Genomic DNA, 19323 nt, shown 5'->3' on the forward strand with positions numbered 1-19323 from the left:
CTGTGGTGGAGGCAGCTCTAAGCTTTTTAATTTAAATTGTCCCTCTAATTTGAATGAATACACTTTAAATCCATTTACAAGGATCTATTGGAGGGCAAGTCTCATGCCAGCAGCCGCGTAATTCCAGCTCCAGTAGCGTCCACTAAAGCTGCTGCAGTTAAAAAGCTTTTATAAGGATCGAGCTCGGCTGTCCACCGCAAGGCATCCTAGTGCCAGTCCCAGCCCCTATGCCTTGGGGTGCCTCCTGATGCTCTTCACTGAGTATCCCGTGGTCCCGAAGCATTTCCTTTGAAAAAATTAAGTGTCCAAACTACAGGTGGTGTAGCTTGCTTAACAGCCGGGATAATCCGCTGACTAGCAGACACTGCTACTAGGCACAAAGTATTTCCTGGGCTAGATGCAGTTAAAAATTTGTAAGTAGATACTCTCGTTGGATGCTGAGAAAGCATTCCATAGAGTCTCCTGGCACGCCATATATGATTCTCTTAAAAAGCTTGGGGTAGGGGTCTAGGGGACCCTTTTATAGCCAAAATCACGGCCCTGTATCACAATACGTCACCTAGGCTGAAGATAAATAGAACTGTACCACCGAGGGCTCGGTTGCTACAGAGGTATTGCACCTCACCCAGAGGTGTGATATCTCACTCTCAGATAAGGATGGAGTGTGGATCAGGACCCGACACCTGCATGCATTACGCCAGATTGCCGTGGGGCAGGGTGACCAATATGCCCCTGAGATGGGCACGACAGTCCCTGTCCCTGGCTGGAGTGGGGGGAGGGAACACTGAGGAAGGGGAACCCTGCAGTGCAGGAGCAGGGAGGAAGCAGTTCCTGGGTGCATTGAGAAGGGAGTATAAAAGGTGGGCACCATCTTAGTTCAGTGCAGAGAAGTCTGAGCAGAAGTGGCAGGGAGCAGGGGCTCTGCATGAGCTCTGCTCCGGAGGCGGGCCTAGTAACAGAGGCCCAGGCCTGCAAGAGGGAGAAGGAAGGAAGAGGAGCGGAGAAGGCTCCAGGAACGAGGAATGAAGGGATCCCAGGGGTGCGGACGGGCGAGTCGCCACCGCACGCCCGAATCCACCTGCGTGGAGGGGTCAGGCCAAAGGGGGAGACCGGTCCCCGAACTAGTGGAGGCAGGAAACGACCCTCAGCTAGAAACCGGAGGCTCTGACATTTTATGTGGCGCAGCCCCTTGCTCCACCCGCTAGGAAGGCACCACATAGGGTCAGGGAAACTGGCGCCAAGTTTACCAAGAGGAGAGCCGAGGCAGCCGGACAGAAGTGTTGGTAAGAAAGGCCAGACAAAGGACACACAAAGGGGGTCCTGTGAAGCGCTCCAAAGTTATCTGGGAGTTGTCTGAGCCCCTCACCTGGTGAGCACAGTACGACGTGGGCAGCCGTTACCTGCAGACGTGGTCTGGATAATAAGAACTGTGAGTAAAGGCCCTGAACTGCATCACTGACTCCGTGTCGTTACTGCTGCTGCCCTGCACCATCACCCCCATCCTCCGCATACACTGCCCTGAGGCTATACTCCTCCCGTGGGGTGTTATGCTACGCTCTGCTGCACCCACAACACCAGCCTTAGCGGTCTGCCCTGTAGCGGCGGTTCACTCTGACCGCAATCCACGGGTGGCGTAGTCGGACATTTAAACATCAAAACCACATAAATAGTTCCGCCACTGGTTTGACCACCCTGAGCCACGGAACCGGATCGCCGCCACGAAGACTACAACCACCAGCATCCACCAAAAAGGGTCCGGCTCCGGGTGTCCCAAGGCCCAGGGGGTGCGTCAGAACATTTTCATCACCTTTCACAATCACCAATGGGACAAGGCAGGGATGTCCTCTGTCCCCTCTCTTATACATCCTAGTGACGGAGCACCTGCTCTCATCAATTCGCCATAACCCCAATATTAGGTGGATTGAGGTGGGAGGCACCGAGTACAAGTGCTCTCTATTTGCTGATGATGTCCTAGTATATATCACTCAATCACATATATCCATCCCTGCTGTTATGGCTGAAATAGATCACTTTGTTACATGGTAAAATTTTAAAATCAATGCAGCGAAGTCTGAGGCCCTCGATGTCTCCCTCCCTAAATCCATATAGGATTCCATCCAGTCCAACTTTCCCTTTGCCTGGCCCTCACAGGGTATCAAATTCTTAGGAATTCCTATTCATAGAGACCTCTCCCATCTATGTTATCTTAATTTTGGGCCCTTTATTGAACAATTCCATACAGACCACGGTTGGCAAGTTAGAACTGTAAGATTCACTACGTGAACCGCTGGTGTTTTGTGGAAAAGCACATGTACACAGCGTTCCAAATTATTATGCAAAAAGTGTTTAGGAGTGATAAGGGAAGAATTTGTTTGTTTGTCAGTTAAACTCATTGATGGTGATGTGTGTCAGGGCTCTTTATATCACTGTAAGCAATTGCAGACACCTGTGCTAATTAGTTTGGCAGGTGTGTCCAATGAAAGGCAAGACTACTTAAGAAGGCTCTCTCACATTATTAAGCAGCCTACATTTTCTGCCAAAATGGGAAAGAAAAAGGATGTGTCGGCTGCTGAGAAGCAACAAATTGTGGAGTGTTTAGGTCAAGGCATGACTACAATCAACATTGTGCGATGATCAGGATGAAGTGTCTTGGCAATCAAGAAGTATGTAGCTGATTCACAGTACACACGTGTGCGTGCTGATAAGGGCAAATTGAGGACTCTTTCCTACAGGCAATTACGTCAGGTTGAAAGAGCAGCGGCAAAAAAGCCTAGTCATAGCAGCAGACAAGTTTTTGAAGCTGCTTGTGCCTCCAACGTCCCCCGAACAACAAGATGCAGGGTCCTTCAGAGGTTTGCAGCTGTGCATACGCCATCCTGTCGACCTCCTCTATCCACTTCACACAAGCAGAAACGGCTCCAGTGGGCCAAACATTACATGAAGACTGATTTCAAAACTGTTTTGTTCACGGATGAGTGCCGTGCAGCGCTCGATGGTACAGATGAATGGAGTGGAGGATGGCTGGTTGATGGACACCCCACGCAAACACGGCTACAGCGCCAACAAGGAGGAGGTGGAGTAATGTTTTGGGCTGGAATCATGGGGAGAGAGATTGTCGGCCCCTTTAGGATCCCTGAAGGCGCTAAAGATGAACTCCATAATGTATGTGGATTTTCTCAAACAGCACTTCCTGCCATGGTTCAAGAAGAAGAACCGTGTATTTCACAGCAAGATCATTTTTCTGCATGATAATGCACCATCTCATGCTGCACATAAAACATCTGCATCTCTGGCTGATATGGGCATAAAAGGGGACAAACTTATGGTGTGACCCCCATGCTCCCCTGACCTCTACTCCATTCAGAACCTTTGGAGCATCATTAAAAGGAGTGTCTATGATGGCGGGAGGCAGTTCACATCTAAGCAACAGCTCTGGGAGGGTATTCTGTCCTCATGCAAAACAATTGAAGCAGAAACCATCCAAAACCGGACAAATTCAATGGACGAGAGAGTTCAGAAGCTCCTTTCGAACAAGGGGTCCTATGTGAAAATGTAACATCACTTAGAATAAAGTTTTGAGTTGAAAACTGTTTGATTTCAGTTTCTAACAACCTGCTAATGCTTATAATTTCAAAAATGACCATTTTTTTGGTCTTTATTAAAATGAAAAGGTTGATCTAAAAGTTTGGGGGATCTAAGAGTGTGGCAACCCAGTAGTCATGATTACTTTGAATTCTGACAATATGAGGGTCATGCTGCAGGTAGTGCAGCAAGAAGGCACTTATGTGTCTTGCGCATCTCGGAGCCACAAAATTATTTTCCGGGCTAGATGCAGCTAAAAATTATTTTTAATTTTAAATCTGGTGAAGCTTATTATAGATGGCCTAATAGGATCAGTGCTGCACACTGCTACAAAGCCCAAATTTTTTTCCAGTCAAGATACAGATAAACATGATTAGTAATTTGAAAGCTTAAAACGGTTGGTAGGGTGATTTTAACCAATCATCAAGCTTTTACTCTCCCCAGGATGACACAGGGGTAGAAAAGTCGTTTCGGATCCATGATTTGTTCATCTTTATGAACGTGAGTCTGTCTACATTATCAGTGGAGAGCCGCGTGCGCTTATCTGTCAGCACACCACCAGCAGCGCTGAACACACGTTCAGACAGAACGCTGGCTGCGGGGCATGACAAGATCTCCAAGGCGTAAGTGGCTAGCTCCGGCCATTTATCCAGATTGGAAGCCCAAAAAGAGCAAGGGTCCAGTGACACAGTCGTGGCTTCAATGTTTACTTGGAGATACTCCTGTACCATCGTCTCTAGGCGTTGACTATGTGTCAGACTTCTTGTCTCCTGTGGCCTTGCAAAGGATGGGCTAAAAAAGTGGTGAAATGATTCCGCAAAATTGATGTTACCAGCAGATACTGTGGTTCTGTTACGGTTTGAGTGCTGAACACTTGACGGTCCCACGGTTGGCAAGTTGGAACTGTGAGATTCACTACGTGCACCACTGGTATTTTGTGGAAAAGCACATGTAAGATTCTGCAACAGTCTCTGCTGATACTCCTGCATGCGTGCATCCCTTTCTATGGCAGGAATAATTTCTGCAAATTTACTTTTGTACCGGGGATCTAACAGTGTGGCAACCCAGTAGTCAGGATTATTTCTAATTCTCACAATTCGAGGGTCATGTTGCAGGTAGTGCAGCAAGAAGGCACTCATGTGTGTTGCGCATCCAGGAGCACCAAGTCCCTGTTGTGTTGGTGGCGAGGTAACAATCATGCTTCCTTCCTCTGTCCTCTCCCCCCAACCTCGCACAACAGAAATGTGATCAAGGTCTCCCTCATCTGATGAGTCTTCCATCAGTTCGTCCTCCACTTCTTCCTGGGCTCCTGCACCTTCCTCACTAGTTTGGCTGCTACCATGCGCCCTGGTAAAATCATCTCCCCCACCCTCACATGCCTGCCGCCTTGGTGCTGCCGACCGTCTGGACCTTGCAGATGTTAGCCCTTCCGCATACAACTCCTCCTCCTCTACTTCCTCCACCTCCTCTTGTGCCACCACCTGACTCCGAATTCTGTTTAACATGTGCTCCAGCATGTAAATCACCGGAATAGTCATGCTGATAATGGCATCGTCAGCACTAAACATCTTCGTCGCCATTTCAAAACTGTGCAGAAGGGTGCATAGGTCCCTGATCTGAGACCACTCCTCCAGCGTGATTTGCCCCACCTCTGAATCTCGTTGGCCCAGGCTATACGTCAGAACGTATTGCACCAGGGCTTGTCGGTGCTGCCACAGTCGCTGCAACATGTGCAGAGTTGAATTCCACCGGGTAGGCACATCGCATTTTAGCCGGTGAAGTGGCAGGCCCAACGACTTCTGTAGAGATGTAAGTCGCTGAGCTGCGGGATGTGAACGGCGGAAGTGAGCACACAGCGACCGTGCCCTCTGCAGAAGGCCATCTAGTCTGGGATAGTGGGCTAAAAATTGCTGGACAACCAGGTTCAACACGTGAGCCATACAAGGCACGTGTGTGACATTGCCCCGGCGAAGGGCCGCACCCAGGTTTGCAGCATTGTCGCACACGGCCTTCCCTGGTTTCAGGTCCAGTGGAGACAACCATTCATGAAATTGGTTCTCCAGAGCTGACCACAACTCCTCAGCTGTGTGACTCACATTTCCCAGACATTTCAATGTAAAAACCGCCTGATGACGTTGAGCACTACTGCCAGCATAGTAAGGAGGTGTGCAGGATCCCTTCTGCGCAGTTAGAAAGCTTGTGGCATGACCAGACAGGCTTTGGGTGCAGGTGGAAGACCGAGAGGAGGTTGAGGAGGCAGAAGCAGTGGAGGAACTTTGACATAAAGAGGATTGACGCACAACTCGTGGGGACGGCAAGACTTGGACAGCAGCCCCTTGTCCTGCTGTCACCATAGTTACCCAGTGCCCAGTCAGCGACATGTAACGCCCCTGTCCATGCCTACTCGTCCAAGTGTCTGTGGTGAAATGCACCCTGTCACACACAGAGTTTCTCAAAGAAGCGGTGATGTTGTGTGCGACATGCTGGTGGAGCGCAGGCACACCTTTCTTTGAGAAGTAGTGCCGACTGGGCATCTGGTACTGGGGCACTGCGACGGACATAAGGTCTCGAAAATCCTCTGTGTCCACCAGGCGGAAAGGCAGCATTTCTGTAGCCAAGAGCTTGCAGATGGTGAAATTCAACCTCTTAGCTTTCTCATGGCTAGGAGGAAATGGTCTTTTACTTGTCCACATCTGAGGGACCGAGGGCTGGCTATTGTGCTTAGACGGGGTTGATAAGGGTGTCCCCGGCAAACTGCCGGTCTGTGAGGAAGATGCAGGCGGACATGTTAGGTTGCCTTGATCCAAAGGTGGTGCTATCGATGTCGGACAGCGCTCAAGACCAGCTGGTGTTACCACCTCCAAAGAAAATGATGACCTGCCAATCACGCTGGCTGTTGCGGGTAAAGAGGTGGCAGGTCTGCGCCCCAAAACAGGTGTGACTGCTGTCCCCCCAGTCACAGAGGATGAAGAGGCCGCGGATGCACAAGATATGGCAGACGGTGGTTGGCCCGGCCGGCTAGGCCGCATTGTAGCACACTGAGCTTCCCACTGCAACTTATGCTTCATGTCCATGTGCCGGTTCATGCATGAAGTACTCAAACTATGTATTTTTTGGCCTCTACTTAGCTTTTGCTGACAAATGTTACAGATAACACGAGTTGGGTCATCTTTATCGATCTGAAAAAATGCCCAGGCTATGCAAGGCTTAGCACCCATGCGACCTGAAGAGCCACCACGACTTGTGGTGAGAGGCAGAGTTGTGTTTGAGGATGCAGTTGTTGACGTGCTTCCAGTACTACGTCTCTGTCCAGGAAGGTGCAACCTGACCTCGTCGTCACTAGCATCTTCCTCCACCTCCTCTGCTGACCTCATCTCTTGGCTGACTGTGGGTTGACAGTAAGTGGGATCTCCGACCTCATCATCATCACCCTGTGCGTTATCACACCCGTCGTCCTCAGAGCCAACCTGTTCCTGCCCTGACAAAAAACTAAAGTTGTCGCTCCAATCAGGTATTTGAGTCTTATCATCGTCTTCCTCATTGTCTCCACCAACAGGAGTTACAGTTTGGGAATGAGGGTCTACATTATGGTCAGAACCTTCTGCGTCTGGTCCTGGATCCGACTCATAAAGATTCTGGGCATCAGTGCAGATCATTTCCTCGTCTGGATTCACAGAAGCGCTGGAGTCGACCTCTGATTCCCAGGCTATAGTATGAGTAAACAGCTCTGCAGACTCAACCATCTGTTCTACCTCATACTCAGACGGGCAGCTGGAGATTTGGGAGCTGTGAGGAAGCAAGTGCGATTTGGGTGACACCTTTGAGGACTGGAGTATTTGTGATGTTGAAGTTGATGTGGAGGAGAGCCCACTTAAAGGAGCACTTGATATCCGTTGAAGCACCTGCTGTTTTTGTGCCTCATCTGGAATTTGTAGCGATTGGCGTGGCCGTAAGAAAGGGATCTTATCACATTGTCCGCTAAAAGAAGTAGACATTTTAGTTTGGCTGGAAGATGGTCTTTCTTCTGCACCTACCCCACGGACACAACCTTTTTTCCCCTTCCCAACACGCCTATTCCCCTTTCCACCAGCAGCAGGCCTTTTTCCACTCATTTGGTGGTTAACTAATTCACAACTCTGGAGTTGTTTGCACAAAAAAACAATGGATGGTAACCGAGCAGAGCTGAGTGGCCAAACTGTGGTATTAGGCCAAAACTATTGGCTGGGTTAGATGCAGAAAAAAATTATTTTTAATTTGCAACCTGATGGAGGTCAGTATAGATGGACTAATAGACCAAGTCCCACACACCGCTAGAAGCCCAAATATTTTTTCAGAGCTAGATGCAGAAAATTTTTTTATTCAATTTGCAACCTGATGGAGGTCAGTATAGATGGACTAATAGACCAAGTCCCACACACTGCTAGAAGCCCAAATATTTTTTCAGAGCTAGATGCAGAAAAAAATTATTTTTAATTTGCAACCTGATGGAGGTCAGTATAGATGGACTAATAGACCAAGTCCCACACACCGCTAGAAGCCCAAATATTTTTTCAGAGCTAGATGCAGAAAAAAATTATATTCAATTTGCAACCTGCTGGAGGTCAGTATAGAAGGACTAATAGAACAAGTCCCACACACTGCTAGAAGCCCAAATATTTTTTCAGAGCTAAATGAAGAAAAAAATTATTTTTAATTTGCAACCTGATGGAGGTCAGTATAGATGGACTAATAGACCAAGTCCCACACACTGCTAGAAGCACAAAAATTTTTTCAGAGCTAGATGCAGAAAAAAATTATTTTTAATTTGCAACCTGATGGAGGTCAGTATAGATGGACTAATAGAACAAGTCCCACACGCTGCTAGAAGCCCAAATATTTTTTCAGAGATAAATGAAGAAAAAAATTATTTTTAATTTGCAACCTGATGGAGGTCAGTATAGATGGACTAATAGACCAAGTCCCACACACTGCTAGAAGCCCAAATATTTTTTCAGAGCTAGATGCAGAAAAAAATTATTTTTAATTTGCAACCTGATGGAGGTCAGTATAGATGGACTAATAGACCAAGTCCCACACACCGCTAGAAGCCCAAATATTTTTTCAGAGCTAGATGCAGAAAAAAATTATTTTTAATTTGCAACCTGATGGAGGTCAGTATAGATGAACTAATAGACCAAGTCCCACACACCGCTAGAAGCCCAAATATTTTTTCAGAGCTAGATGCAGAAAAAAATTATATTCAATTTGCAACCTGCTGGAGGTCAGTATAGAAGGACTAATAGAACAAGTCCCACACACTGCTAGAAGCCCAAATATTTTTTCAGAGCTAAATGAAGAAAAAAATTATTTTTAATTTGCAACCTGATGGAGGTCAGTATAGATGGACTAATAGACCAAGTCCCACACACTGCTAGAAGCCCAAATATTTTTTCAGAGCTAGATGCAGAAAAAAATTATATTCAGTTTGCAACCTGATGGAGGTCAGTATAAATGGACTAATAGAATGATGCTATGCCCAAAAGATTTTACTTCACTAGGTGCAGTAAAAAAATTGGTATTCTATACACAGGTGGTATATCTTGCAACACAGATAGGCTACTCCACTGACTAACACACTCTGCAATAGGCCAAAAAGGATTAGCTTTGCTAGATTCAGCCAAATGCTGTGAAAAAAACTTGCACAGCACTGGCACAGACCTGCCTGGCAAAAACTGATAGGAACTGATGTAACCTAGTCCTGAAAAGGACTCCAATTACAATTAGTCTTTACTAGAGATGAGCGGTGTTCGACTAGAACTGTTCGCCAATCTCAAATTCGAGCTGTTTTGGGCGGTGTTCGAGTTGTTCGACGAACCCGAACGATTTGCAAAAAATTCGGCTGTTCGAGGTTATGTTCGATAACTGTTCGTGCACCAAAAGCGTGTCCTGCATGTCTGGCGCTATTTAGAGCACCAATCATGCAGGGATTGTCTGCCACTCACTGTAATGCCACAACCATGGTGGTTATGGCATTACAGTGATTGCCCAAATCGATGGGAACAGTGCCAACAGTGAAACATGAAAAGCCGGCAATTCAGCAGCGGCATACACCTGTACCCGACAATTTAGAACCGAAAGAATAGAGCTTCACACATAGATTAGATAGATATAAACATGTCAGCCACATATATACGAAGTACAGTGAAAGTGCTGCTTACTGTACTTGTCATTTATCGTAAAGGATTTATCAAAAAAAATAATAGTGTTTTCATGCACCGTCTCTTTAAAAAAGCCGGCCGGCAATTCAGCAGCGGTACCCGACAATTTAGAATAGAAGGAATAGAGAATCACACATAGATTAGATAGATAGAAACATGTCAGTCACATATATAAGAAGTGCAGTGACAGTGTTGATTACTGTACTTGTCATTTAGTGTAAAGGATTTATTTAAAAAAATAATAGTGTTTTCATGCACTGTCTCTTTAAAAAAGCCGGCCGGCAATTCAGCAGCGGTACCCGACAATTTATAACAGACAGAATAGAGCATCATACATAGATTAGATAGATAGAAACATGTCAGCCACATATATACGAAGTACAGTGACAGTGTTGCTTACTGTACTTGTCATTTAGCGTAAAGGATTTATCAAAAAAAATAATAGTGTTTTCATGCACCGTCTCTTTAAAAAAGCCGGCCGGCAATTCAGCAGCGGTACCCGACAATTTATAACAGACAGAATAGAGCTTCACACATAGATTAGATAGATAGAAACATGTCAGTCACATATATATGAAGTACAGTGATAGTGTTGGTTACTGTACTTGTCATTTAGTATTAAAATAAAGGATTTATTATTAAAAAAATTGGCGTGGGGTTCCCCTTAATTTTAGGCTCTAGCGGAGGTTAAGCAGACGGCTGGGGCAGATGTTTGAAGCCTGGGAAGGGGGTAATACCCACGGAGCTTCCCAGGCTACTAATATCAGCCCCCAGCTGAATACATAGCCTTTACTAGCTATTAAAATGGGGGACCCCCCCAAAAAAATGACGTGGGGTCCCCCCTAATTTAATAGCTAGCAAAGGCTAGGCAGACAGCTGGGGGCTGATATTAATAGCCCAGGAAGGGAGCCATGAATATTGGCCCCCTCCCAGGCTAGAAACACCAGCCGTCAGCCGCCCCAGAAATGGCGCATTCATAGGATGCGCCAATTCTGGCACTTAGCCTCGCTCTTCCACGCTGCCCTGGTGCGGTGGCAGGGGGTAATAGGGTTGGGGTTGATGTCAGCTTATAATGCCAGCTGACATCAAGCCCAGGTTAGTAATGGAGAGGCGTCTATAAGACACCCCCATTACTAACCCCATAGTCAAAGTTAAACAAAACACAAACACCCAGAATAAAGTCCTTTAATTGAAATAAAGACACAATCCTTTATTGTTCTAAATTAAACCATACTTACCGTCACGCCCATTCCAGCTGAAGCCAACGATCTCCTGCAATAAAAGAAAAATAATAAAGCAACCTCATCCTTACCTTTCCATGGTTCCCACGACAGCTTCAGCTCTGCTACATCGAGATGACAGGCTGGACCGCAGCAGAACGCTGCCATCCAGCCTCTCATCCCGCAGACACTGAGAAGCGCAGGCTTGCTTGCGCTGCTCAGCGTCTCTCTGTGACGACATCCAGATGAGCCGAGGTCATGTCCAATGAACTCGGCGCACCTCATGCACGTCACTGACAGCGTGGGAGAATTCTCCTGCACTCAGCACTTCAGCGTGAGAATTCTCCCACGCTGTCAGTGACGTACATGAGGTCAGCTGAGTTCATTGGACATGAATGAGCTCACCTCATGCACGTCACTGACAGCGTGGGAGAATTCTCACGCTGTAGCGCTGAGTGCAGGAGAATTTTCCCACGCTGTCAGTGACGTGCATGAGGTGAGCTGAGATCATTGGACATGAATGAGCTCACCTCATGGACGTCACTGACAGCGTGGGAAAATTCTCCTGCACTCAGCGCTACAGCGTGAGAATTCTCCCACGCTGTCAGTGACGTGCATGAGGTGAGCTCATTCATGTCCAATGAACTCAGCTGACCTCATGTACGTCACTGACAGCGTGGGAGAATTCTCAAGCTGATGCGGTGAGTGCAGGAGAATTCTCCCACGCTGTCAGTGACGTGGATAAGGTGAGCTCATGTCCAATGAACTCAGCTCACCTCCTGCACGTCACTGACAGCGTGGGAGAATTCTCCTGCACTCAGCGCTTCAGTGTGAGAATTCTCCCACGCTGAAGCGCTGAGTGCAGGAGAATTTTCCCACGCTGTCAGTGACGTGCATGAGGTGAGCCGAGTTCATTGGACATGAACTCGGCTCATCTGGATGCCCTCACAGAGAGACACTGTGGAGCGCAAGCAAGCCTGCGCTTCTCAGTGTCTGCGGGATGACAGGCTGGATGGCAGCGTTCTGCTGCGGTCCAGCCTGTCATCTCGATGTAGCAGAGCTGAAGCTGTCATGGGAACCATGGAAAGGTAAGGATGATGTTGCTTTATTATTTTTCTTTTATTTCAGGAGATCGTTGGCTTCAGCTGGAATGGGCGTGATGGTAAGTATGGTTTAATTTAGAACAATAAAGAATTGTGTGTTTATTTCAATTAAAGGACTTTTTTCTGGGTGTTGTGTTTTTTTTAAATACTTTACTAGAAATTCATGGTGGTCATGTCTAATATTGGCATGACCCCATGAATTTCGGGCTTAGGGCCAGCTGATAATGCCAAGCTGGCCCTAACCCCTTTATTACCCAGTGAGCCACCGCATCAGGGCCCTGGATGAGTTGGGTACAGCGCCAGAAGATGGCCCTTCTATGAACGCGCCATTTTCCGGGGTGGCTGCGGACTGCAATTTGCAGCGGGGGTGGCCCAGAAAGCTTGGGCCTCCCTGCGCTGCGGATTCCAGCCCCCAGCTGCCTAGTTGTACCTGGCTGGACACAAAAACAGGGCGAAGCCCCACGTCAATTATCTTTAAATTATTTCATGAAATAATTAAGAAAAAAAGGGCTTCCCTATATTGTTGTGTCCGGCCAGGTACAAATAGGCAGCTGGTGGTTGGGGGCAGCCCGTTCCTGCCTGCTGTACCTGGCTGGACACAAATATAGTGCGAAGCCCCACGTCAATTTTTTTTAAATTATTTCATGAATTTCCTGAAATAATTTAAAAAAATTGAAGTGGGGCTTCGCACTATATTTGTGTCCAGCCAGGTACAGCAGGCAGGAACGGGCTGCCCCCATCCACCAGCTGCCTATTTGTACCTGGCCGGACACAACAATATAGGGAAGCCCTTTTTTTCTTAATTATTTCATGAATTTCATGAAATAATTAAAAAAAATTGAAGTGGGGCTTCGCACTATATTTGTGTCCAGCCAGGTACAGCAGGCAGGAACGGGCTGCCCCCATCCACCAGCTGCCTATTTGTACCTGGCCGGACACAACAATATAGGGAAGCCCTTTTTTTCTTAATTATTTCATGAATTTCATGAAATAATTAAAAAAAATTGAAGTGGGGCTTCGCACTATATTTGTGTCCAGCCAGGTACAGCAGGCAGGAACGGGCTGCCCCCAACCACCAGCTGCCTATTTGTACCTGGCCGGACACAACAATATAGGGAAGGCCTTTTTTTCTTAATTATTTCATGAATTTCATGAAATAATTAAAAAAAAAGTACGTGGGGCTTCGCCCTATTTTTGTGTCCAGCCAGGTACAACTAGGCAGCTGGGGGCTGGAATCTGCAGCGCAGGGAGGCCCAAGCTTTCTGGGCCCCCCCCCCGCTACAAATTGCAGTCCGCAGCCACCCCGGAAAATGGTGCGTTCATAGAAGCGCCATCTTCTGGCGCTGTACCCAACTCATCCAGGGCCCTGGTGCGGTGGCTCACTGGGTAATAAAGGGGTTAGGGCCAGCTTGGTATTATCAGCTGGCCCCAAGCCCAAAATTCATGGGGTCACGCCAGTATTAGACATGACCGCCATGAATTTCTAGTAAAGTATTTAAAAAAAACACAACACCCAGAATAAAGTCCTTTAATTGAAATAAAGACACAATTCTTTATTGTTCTAAATTAAACCATACTTACCATCACACCCATTCCAGCTGAAGCCAACGATCTCCTGCAATAAAAGAAAAATTATAAACCAACCTCATCCTTACCTTTCCATGGTTCCCACGACAGCTTCAGCTCTGCTACATCGAGATGACTGGCTGGACCGCAGCAGAACGCTGCCATCCAGTCTGTCATCCCGCAGACACTGAGAAGCGCAGGCATGCTTGCGCTCCTCACTGTCTCGCTGTGACGGCATCCAGATGAGCCGAGGTCATGTCCCATGAACTCGGCTCACCTCATGCACGTCACTGACAGCGTGGGAAAATTCTCACGCTGAAGTGCTGAGTGCAGGAGAATTCTCCCACGCTGTCAGTGATGTGCATGAGGTGAGCTCATGTCCAATGAACTCAGCTCACCTCCTGCACGTCACTGACAGCGTGGGAAAATTCTCCTGCAATCAGCGCTTCAGCGTGAGAATTTTCCCACGCTGTCAGTGACGTGCATGAGGTGAGCCGAGTTCATTGGACATGAACTCGGCTCATCTGGATGTCGTCACAGAGAGACGCTGAGCAGCGCAAGCAAGCCTGCGCTTCTCAGTGTCTGCGGGATGACAGGCTGGATGGCAGCGTTCTGCTGCGGTCCAGCCTGTCATCTCGATGTAGCAGAGCTGAAGCTGTCGTGGGAACCATGGAAAGGTAAGGATGAGGTTGCTTTATTATTTTTCTTTTATTGCAGGAGATCGTTGGCTTCAGCTGGAATGGGCGTGATGGTAAGTATGGTTTAATTTAGAACAATAAAGGATTGTGTCTTTATTTCAATTAAAGGACTTTATTCTGGGTGTTTGTGTTTTTTTTAACTTTGACTATGGGGTTAGTAATGGGGGTGTCTTATAGACGCCTCTCCATTACTAACCTGGGCTTGATGTCAGCTGGCATTATAAGCTGACATCAACCCCAACCCTATTACCCCCTGCCACCGCACCAGGGCAGCGTGGAAGAGCGAGGCTAAGTGCCAGAATTGGCGCATCCTATGAATGCGCCATTTCTGGGGCGGCTGACGGCTGGTGTTTCTAGCCTGGGAGGGGGCCAATATTCATGGCTCCCTTCCTGGGCTATTAATATCAGCCCCCAGCTGTCTGCCTAGCCTTTGCTAGCTATTAAATTAGGGGGGACCCCACGTCATTTTTTTTGGGGGGTCCCCCATTTTAATAGCTAGTAAAGGCTATGTATTCAGCTGGGGGCTGATATTAGTAGCCTGGGAAGCTCCGTGGGTATTACCCCCTTCCCAGGCTTCAAACATCTGCCCCAGCCGTCTGCTTAACCTCCGCTAGAGCCTAAAATTAAGGGGAACCCCACGCCAATTTTTTTAATAATAAATCCTTTATTTTAATACTAAATGACAAGTACAGTAACCAACACTATCACTGTACTTCATATATATGTGACTGACATGTTTCTATCTATCTAATCTATGTGTGATGCTCTATCTTTCTGTTCTAAATTGTCGGGTACCGCTGCTGAATTGCCGGCCGGCTTTTTTAAAGAGACAGTGCATGAAAACACTATTATTTTTTTAAATAAATCCTTTACGCTAAATGACAAGTACAGTAAGCAACACTATCACTGTACTTATTATATATGTGACTGACATGTTTCTATCTATCTAATCTATGTGTGAAGCTCTATTCTTTCTGTTCTAAATTGTCGGGTACAGATGCTGAATTGCCGGCTGGCTTTTTTAAAGAGACGGTGCATGAAAACACTAATATTTTTTTTAATAAATCCTTTACACTAAATGACAAGTGCAGTAACCAACACTGTCACTGTGCTTCTTATATGTGTGACTGACATGTTTCTATCTATCTAATCTATGTGTGATGCTCTATTCCTTCTTGTCTAAATTGTCGGGTACCGGTGTATGCCGCTGCTGAATTTGCCGGCCGGCTTTTTTAAAGAGAGTGTCTTCTGAGCAGTTTGTCAGCTTTTGGACACCTTTGCAGGTGTTTTCTATGTGTTTCTATGTGTTTTTGTTTGCCTGCCATTGGTTTTAACGGTGTTCGACGCTGTTCTAAGGTGTTCGACGAACAGTTCGACGAACAGTTCCTCGAACATCCCGGTGTTCGACGAACCGAACCGAACCCGAACACTACGGGGGTGGCTCAACACTAGTCTTTACTCCCACAATCTATCTATTTAAGAGCACAGACCTGCTTGATAAAAGTCGTAGGAAATGCTGTAACCTAGTCCTTAAAAGGACTGCAATCACAACTATTCCCTACTCCCAAGCTATCTGTATATTTGTGCGAAAATTGGCTTGAAATTAACAAGGTATAGCGCACACAGCAACAGCGGTGCCGTCTAACACGCAGCTGCAGCAGTGAGAAAATGGTGGCGACGGGGAAAATGGCTTGGTCTTATAGGGCAAGGACATGTGACATACACTGCCAATCACACATGCCCTTGCTTGTGTGAAAAAAAGCACTTCGCTCCGTGTGTGCGCTGCTGATAGGCTGACAGATTGCACCTCCCCACTGCAAATGCGGGAAAGAGAAAAAAAAATGGAGATCTTCATTGTTCCTGCAGAGATCCATCCCCTGCCCCTCCCCCCGCCCCGCTGTACACTCAAACTGCGTATTAACATTAATTTTCATCATTACTGAGAAAAAATCCAGTTATGATTTTGGTGCACGAACAGTTATCGAACATAACCTCGAACAGCCGAATTTTTCTCAAATTGTTCGTGTTCGCCGACCGGCTCGAACACCGCCCAAAACAGCTCGAATTTGAGATTGGCGAACAGTTCGAGTAGAACAACGCTCATCTCTAGTGGTGAGACCCGCTTCTTTGAGACTGCCCACCTGAATTCCATAGCCGCTGGAAATCTCATTCAACAGGCTGTTGTGGAGCAGTATCAGATTCCTACCGTACGCCTTGCTGAACTGCTGGCGGTTGCCTCCGTGGATGGGAGGCTTCTTCTGGAGACCATCTTGCTCGTCACAGAGCCTGTAACCCTTCAGGTGGGAATGCTGCACTCGGAGAAGATATCCTTTCATGTTCTCTCTGGTCTCTCTCACCCCCTCTTGCTTGGTCTACCCTGGTTACGAAGGCATGAGCCCATCCTGAATTGGAGATCTGGTGAAGTGCTCCGTTGGGGTCAGGAATGCCATGAGTCCTGTCTGGTTCTGGTTCGTCCTGCTCGACCCCCATCTACTCCGGCTAATCAACCTGGTCTGCCGGCACCCTACTGGTCCTATGCGGATGTCTTTAACAAAAAGGAAGCGGAGACACTACCAACTCATAGGCCGTATGATCGCCCCTTCGACCTGATACCTGGTGCTTCTCCTCCCCGCTGGCGAATCTACCCCTTGTCGCTGGCTGAGACCCAGGCCATGTCTGAGTACATAGAAGAGAATCTTGCTAGGGGATTTATCCAGAAATACGCCTCTCCGGCTGGAGCAGGATTCTTCTTCGTCAAAAAGAAAGACTGCTCTCTACGTCCCTTTATCGATTAAAGGGGCCTTAACCAGATTACCATCAAAAATAAGTACCCCCTGCCTCTCATTTCGGAGCTGTTTGACCACCTTAAAGGCGCGAGGATCTTCACTAAGCTTGATCTTCGTGGGGAGTACAATTTGGTCCGGATCCGACAGGGAGATGAGTGGAAGACAGCATTCAACATGCGGGACGGTCACTACGAATACTGTGTGATGCCCTTTGTTCTCTGTAATGCTACAGCCGTCTTCCAGGAGCTGGTGAACGACATCTTCCGAGACCTCCAGTATTCTTGCATGGTAGTGTACCTGGATGATATCTAGGTTTTCTCTCCGGATCTGCCCTCACACTGGAGGGATGTTCGTCAGGTTCTGATAAGGCTCCGGAAGAATCGCCTATACGCTAAATTCGAGAAATGCCTCTTGAGCAGACCTCTCTACCGTTCCTGGGCTATGTTATCTCCAAGACTGGTCTGCGGATAGATCCCAAGAAGGTGTCTGCTGTCTTAAAGTGGCCCCGACCGGAGGGGTTGAAGGTGATTCAGCGATTCCTGGGCTTCACAAACTATTACCGCCTCTTCATTCCTCATTTCTCCTCCTGGACTGCTCCCATCTCTGCGCTCACCCATAAAGGAGCAAATCCCAGGGAATGGACTTCTGAAGTGGAGAAGGCCTTCGTCTCCCTTAAACAAGCCTTCTCCTCTGCTCCTGTGCTGCACAACAAGCAGTTCTTCCTGGAGGTTGATGCTTCCTCCTCCAGAGCCGGAGCGGTGCTCACCCAGAAATCCTCATCTGCGAGAATGGTAACCAGAGGCTTCTTCTCCAAGCTCTTCTCCTCGGCTGAGCGCAACTACTCCATAAGAGATCGTGAGCTGCTGGTTATCAAATTAGCGCTGGAGGAGTGACGCTATTTGCTGGAGGGGGCTCTGCACCCTGTGGTCATCTACACTGACCACAAAAACCTCGCTTATTTGCAGAACGCTCAAAGACTAAATCCGTGTCAGGCCAGGTGGTCTCTATTCTTTGCCCGATTCTGCTTCACTCTGCATTACCGCCCGGTGGACAAGAACATTAAAGCTGATGCTCTATCCAGCTCATTCCTGTCTTCCGACCAAGTGGAGGAGCCTCTACATATCATTGACCCCTCCAAAGTAATGACTGTTGCTCCATTTGACCTGTCTCTTCTTCCACCCAGTAAAACCTTTGTAGCGGTTCCGTATCGAAAGAAGGTTCTACTCTGGGGCCATTCATCCTAACTAGCCGGTCATGCTGGCCAGAGGAAGACCTTTCTGCTCATCGCCCGACATTACTGGTGGCCTTCCCTGCGCAAGGATGTTGCGGACTTTATCGTTGCTTGTTCCTCTTGTGCCCATAACAAGGTTCCCAGGCACCTTCCATCCGGCTGTCTACTTCCTCTTCCCGTGCCTTCCGCTCCGTGGCAACACATTGCAATGGACTTCATCACGGATCTCCCTGTTTTTGCCGGTTGTACTGTCATTTGGGTGGTCGCTGACCGCTTTTCTAAAATGGCCCACTTCATCCCTCTGCCTGGTCTTCCGTCTGCATCTGTGCTGGCAAAGGACTTCATCCATCACATCTTCCATGTTCACGGCCTACCCCTCCACATTGTGTCTGATCGCGGAGTTCAGTTCACTTTGCGCTTCTGGAGAGCTACGTGCAAACTGCTGGATGTCTCTTTTGATTTCTCTTCTGCTTATCATCCTCAGTCCAATGTTCAAGTGGAACGTATCAACCAGATCCTTACCAGCTTTCTTCGCCACTTTGTCAATGCTCACCATAACGATTGGGTTGAGCTCCTGCCCTGGGCCGAGTTCTCCTACAACAATCATGAGAGCGAGTCTTCTACTAAATCCCCGTTGTTTGTGGTCTACGGTCGACACCCCCGGATTCCGTTTCCCATCTCCTCTTCAGTGGACAATCCTGCCGCGGAGTATCTTGTCAACGAATTTTCGGCTATTTGGGGAGACACTAGATCTGCACTTCTTCAGTCCTCCGAGCGAATGAAGAGACATGCTGATAAGTAGAGATGAGCGTTGTTCGAATCGAACTGTTCGCCAATCTCAACTTCGAGCTGTTTTGGGCGGTGTTCGAGCCGTTCGGCGAACACGGACGATTTATGAAAAATTTGGCTGTTCGAGGTTATGTTCGATAACTGTTCGTGC

Source organism: Phyllobates terribilis, unplaced genomic scaffold (genome assembly GCF_046119375.1).
Source record: "Phyllobates terribilis strain yellow unplaced genomic scaffold, ASM4611937v1 Scaffold_1__5_contigs__length_1240528914, whole genome shotgun sequence".
Classification (NCBI taxonomy): Eukaryota; Metazoa; Chordata; class Amphibia; order Anura; family Dendrobatidae; genus Phyllobates; species Phyllobates terribilis.